The following is a 5,445-nucleotide window of genomic DNA, read 5'->3' as shown; positions in this document are numbered from 1 at the left end:
ATATTTTTTTATATATATGCATATATATATATATATATAAATTGTTAGAGCATCTATTGTTCCGCTTCCATCCCAGTTATTCTGTGGAGGCAGAGTATGTTTATGGCACAGGGCAGCCTAGGAGACACAATCGGGGAGCAGAATCAGGGCCTCGTTGTGCTAAACAACCAACAGAGGAATCAAGCTGACAATCCAGAGACGACTATTTGCATTTGAAAAAGAGCGAAATGAATATGCTACACTGACGTCTTAATCCTTCTACTTCTAATCCTGCAGGTAGCTTAAATCAAGTCAATGGGATCACTTGCTTGAGTAAAACAAGCAGGATTTAGTTCCTCCTCGGTGCTATGCGTTAATTAAAATGAGGGGCAGAGAGCACTAAAGCAGTCATACAACAGGCTTGCCTACAAGTCCTTTGTGTCTGCCTGAGAGGAAGAGGGACACTCAGAACTGCTGTTTTTCCTTTCAAAGGACAGATTGTACACGCTGTTCTTTTTACATTTCAGTCTTTCATCAGGGAACAATAAAAGATGCTGCACTTTCCTCTATAAGGCTTGTTTGCACAGAAAAATTCACTAGTGCATTTATAGTAGCGTATAATCAGACCAGTGTAACAACCCATTGCTAATACTGTTATGCCAGAATAGTTACACCATAAATTGCTCAATTATGAAAGTATGATCATATGACAGGTGGCTGCACTGTTGTGCCAACAGAAGTCCTCACTGCCTATGATTATTTCCTATGTAGTTTAAAGGTCCTCCTGCATACTGCTTGGTGCTCTCATTGAAGAAATACTCAATTTTGTATTTACACAAAGAACTCCAACAATCTCCACGAGATCTCCTCTAGATGGGCTTATCACAGGCACCCACAATGCTTCCTGCCAATATAATTCAGGGACTAATCCCCATCCATTTCCAGGAATTTGGAGTTGCATATGCCCACCATATAATCTGGGCAATGATATGGTCAGCCTTGACCTCTCTGCACTGTGATGCTTGTTAGCCCTTTGCTCCCTCATCTCCAAAGCCACCGCTTTCCTTCTGGCTAAGAACCAGAACTAACTCAAACCTTTTCGGCGGTACAGACAATTTTCGCAGGGAAGAAGGTTTCTAGGAAGCTGGTGGGATCCCAAGGGGGTAAGAGAGGGTGGGGGAAGTTCTGTAGGGCTCTAAGGAAACTACAGATAGGGTCAATAGATACCAAGAAAAAAAAGGAGTTTGACTTGCTGTGAAAAGACAGGACTCCCTCGTTCCTCTCCAAGGCCACTGCGCCCTTTCAGACCTTTCTCATTCCTGTGGTGATCTGGACAACCATTTTCCTTACTGCTTTTCACCCTCTGGAGTTTCTCAAATTCTAGAAAAGAGCAAAAGAGGCAAGGCTACCCCACTGAAGAAGGAAAGGAAGTAAACGACAGCAAAACCAGAGCTACAGCATATAGCTGTAAGTGGTCCTCTACACATTTCCTCCTCAGGAGGAACAGAAGACTGTATGGACTGAGACACACTTTTTCAGGCTAAACCGGCTCCATCAGCAGCTCAGGAACAGGCAAAACAGTCCATCTTGCCTTAAAATAGCTGCAGGATAATATATGGGAGAGCCAGTCCTGGAACCTACTTCAAACCAAAGGGCAAGAACTCCAAATGAAATTGTAAAAAACAAAAAGGGGGGAAAAAGAAAAAGAAAAAAGGAAAAAAAAGCAGCACCTTATCTGACCCTTATTTAACTTCCCTAGTCAGTCACTTCCCCCATATTACTTTTTTTTTCTTCTTAATCCACCAGGCCAACAAAATATGTCAAAGGCAAGCTTCACACATCCCATCCCCATGACTCTCTTCTCTACCAGCTGCTTTTAATGGTCAGGTTGGGCACAGGTGGAAGAGGAAATTAGAACCATCATTAACCATTTCTGCACTGTTTCCCTATCAGACATGTATATGTCATCATATGAACCTACATGTAATTTTTTTAATTATTTTTCAATGTTATAGTTACTAGATTAAAAACAATAAGCTGGCACACCCAATGCTGCTTTCAACCGTGATGTCCCAGCCCTGTAATTCTAACAAAAGGCAGGGTGAGGGGTATAATGAGTCGGTTTAAGTTCTCCTTAAATAGGAGAGGAAATAAAACTAGCCATTTTTTGTCTTGCCTTTGCTGTAGTAAACAACAGAGCAAATGTTCTTATAATCTAAATGGGAATATAAAATGAGTACAGTATCATAGCAACAGACAGAGGTTTGTATCAATATTTGAATGATTATAAACATCCTTGTTAAGCACATCGTATATTGATATTTCATAAGGAAAACATCATAAATTAATGATATAAAAGTAAGCTGTCAAAACTGAGGATATTAGATTCTTTATTGTTGATATTTGTTTAGCACTGCAAGAGTGAATTCTGATTCCCAGGCATCCTTTTTAATGGCAGAAGACAGATCACAAGAAAAGGAGTGGTAAGTCCTGCCACACGGGGAGCAAAAACCCTCAGATATTTTTGGAAAGGACTTTATGCTTCACAATTTTCAAATCAATATGCAAATTAACCTTTTTTCAGAAATGAGTTTTCATGTTTCCTTTTCAAACTGGGTGAATTGTCAGCAAGGGTGTAACACAAAAACCTTGTTTTATTGAAGTTAATGGCAAAAATACCACCTTCTGGAGGATTTAGTCTGTACTGGTCCAGAACAGGGGTTCTGTGGTAGGCTGGACTGGATTTTCTTTTTAGATCATTTCTTGCACCAGGTTATTTAGGTCTATTCTGTCCAAGTTCTTAAATATTGTCTATTGTAACCAAGCAACATGACTAACATTTTGAAAACACCTGACTAGCTTCCTACACCAGGGCTAGATTTACAGAAAAAAGTGCTGTTACAACACATGCCTTGCAAGGACATTGCAGCCTAGTGAAATCCTTCCGTAGCACCATGGGATGAGAGTACCATGCACACCAGGAGAGGTACTGATGTGTGTATGTGTTTGCGTGTGCATGTACCTGTGCAAGCGTGTGTAGCATTAGGGCTTATGGATGGGAAGCATAAAACCGCAGAAAGCCAAAAAAACCCCAAAAAGAGCTACTGCAACTGGTCAATAAGAAATATGGGGGGAGAGGCATCTTTTTTTCAAGATGGTCATTTAACCCTAGGTTACATGAAGTACTTGCATTAAACTAGGATCCAGAATAATTAATGTAATTGGAGACCAGGCTTCATTCTTGTGCTGGCTGCCACTCCCTGTCACATTTTTATTTTATTCAAAGTAGAAAAGATTCAGCAGGAAGGACTGAGGGTATTCCCTCTTTCCAGGACAGCCTTCTCACTGTCTAAAAGATGAAAATGGTTTTGAGCAACGTGCAGAATGCAGCTGAAAACACCTAACATGGCTTCATTGCCTTCTAGCTATATTTTAAGAAACAGGAATGATTTTTGAGACAAGCTTTTAATTTGTAGGAATGCTTCTGGGTGATGAGTTCTGACTGGAGAGAGGCACCTGCTCCGGCTGTGACAAACCTCTCCTTGTCTGGCTGGAAGAAGAGCCAAACAAGGGTATCACTCTCCTTCAACGTGCTGTATAGAGGAAGAAAAAGCATCCCCATTCTTTTTCCTCAGTAACTTTGTTGGTTTTTCCTAAAACTCCATGAAAACTGGTACTCTGATCACATTGGACTAGTTAGAGCTTGACATTATGCTCATGGTTACCCGTGAGAACTTGTGTAAGGAAGGAATATATCACATGACCCCATTTTGGGGCTGAGTCCCAGTCTCTAAGTTCTAGTCAAATGGCACAGACTGGCTGAAATCCATGCTGCTTAGGGTTAGCTCTCTCTATGGCAAAATAATTTTGGCTAGTCATCCAAAGTAGAGACAGGGACCAGGCACCTCTTAGGCAGCGCAGACAGCCAGGGTCTAGTGGTTAGCAGGGGGGCTTCAGTAGGATTTTAGTTTTTCAGCCTTTTTAAAATATGGTACTCAGGGTCCTAAAGGGCTTTGAAAATTGTATAACTTTCCCTAACAGAGGAAAAGCTTTAATAAGGCTTTACAGTTCTGATTTTTTTTTTTTTTTGAGCTAGTTTTGATCTGATTCTAAACTAAAATGTATTGATTTTTCTAATGATGTCGGCCAAAGTCATGCTCCTTTGTAGAAGCTCTGACAAATACAGAGAAAACCTAGAAAAAGATAATAGAAGGGTTAAGTAGGATATGCATGGAACATCTTAATTTTATTACAAGCTGGGCTAATTAACTCTAATTCCTTTAATGAAAGGGATGATAAATAAAGCAATATTCAAGCTCTTGTGTCTTATCCTCTTTGCTTTAGTGCTTGTATTATTCTATTGTCTTTCTCCCCTGATTTCCACAGGTGTAAGAGAAGAATCAGCCCCTTTCATTTCAAGGAGAAAATCCTTGAAATCAGAACTCTCCTCTGGCACTGAAAATCAGTGCAGCATGGGAAACACAACCGCTTCCCTGAATTGGATTCTGGAAGTACCTGAGGGTGTTATCCCACTTGGAAACAGCTTGTCTGCACGACAGTGTTACTTCTTTTGGAAAAATGGACATGTTTGTTTTCACTGAACAAGTGAAGTTTGTTTTTTTTCTTGTAAACACCTCCCCCACCCCCAACCCCTTCCAAATTGCTATTGTAGATGTAGCTATTTCTTTAAATTAAAATGAAAGTTTCAGAGTGTCCTTCTATACTGTAAAACTAAATGGAATATGGCCTGTAGTCCTTTGTCATTGAAAAATATATGCTTTCAGTTGAAAAGATGCATTTTTCTTATCCTTGGTCTCTCTTTCCAGACACTTTGAAGTCTGAGAAATGATGCAGCAGATGCTGAGCTGAAAACTAGAAGATATATAATGATTTAAGTGTCAGCTGCCTAGTATTTACTGTTCTTTTAGTTCACTGTGATAGAAGACTGCAGCTGTGCAAATTAAAAAAGAAATCTTAAAAAGGTCATATTTTTCATTATAATTTTTTCCTGCTATGTTTGTTTATTTTCATAATGATATATTCTTTATCAATTAAAATCAATATATATTTTATTGTATTTTTTTTAACATGTTAATTTTCTTGTTGCCAGTAGCAACTACAAAAGGAGTAACCACAAACAGCCAGTTGTTTTCTAGTTACTGTGTCATGGGCAAAGCACTTGGGAGGATTAACTCATTGTCATAATTTTGCTCTGTTAAATTAAGTGATTATTGGTTCTGTTTATGACAGCCTCAATGGACCCCAAGAAGACATTTGGGCCAATTGGCTGTATTCTAGCTTGTCTCTGCATGGGAATTTTGGAATGACATGGGTTTTTATAGTTGAGTACATCACCTATATACCAACCCAACGATCACCTGTACTGTTAACCATTGGCCATTTTGGGAATATTTTAAAAATAAAAATCATGGGCACCATTAGTGTATGGGTTTTCTTGAAACTCTG

At 39.4% G+C, this 5,445-nt stretch overlaps 1 long non-coding RNA gene across 1 annotated transcript; it reads left to right on the top strand.

Annotated features, from left to right (window-relative positions):
• Positions 1 to 2,850: 2,850 nt before the first annotated feature.
• On the top strand, positions 2,851 to 5,098 carry LOC142600157 (uncharacterized). Its single transcript, XR_012833612.1, has 3 exons — positions 2,851 to 2,973; positions 4,375 to 4,490; positions 4,806 to 5,098. It is a non-coding gene; the product is annotated as an uncharacterized LOC142600157 (long non-coding RNA).
• Positions 5,099 to 5,445: the final 347 nt, after the last annotated feature.

Source organism: Balearica regulorum, chromosome 1 (assembly GCF_011004875.1).
Source record: "Balearica regulorum gibbericeps isolate bBalReg1 chromosome 1, bBalReg1.pri, whole genome shotgun sequence".
Lineage (NCBI taxonomy): Eukaryota > Metazoa > Chordata > Aves > Gruiformes > Gruidae > Balearica > Balearica regulorum.
Note: the sequence above shows the minus strand (reverse complement) of the source record. Positions and strands in the feature narration are given on the sequence as shown.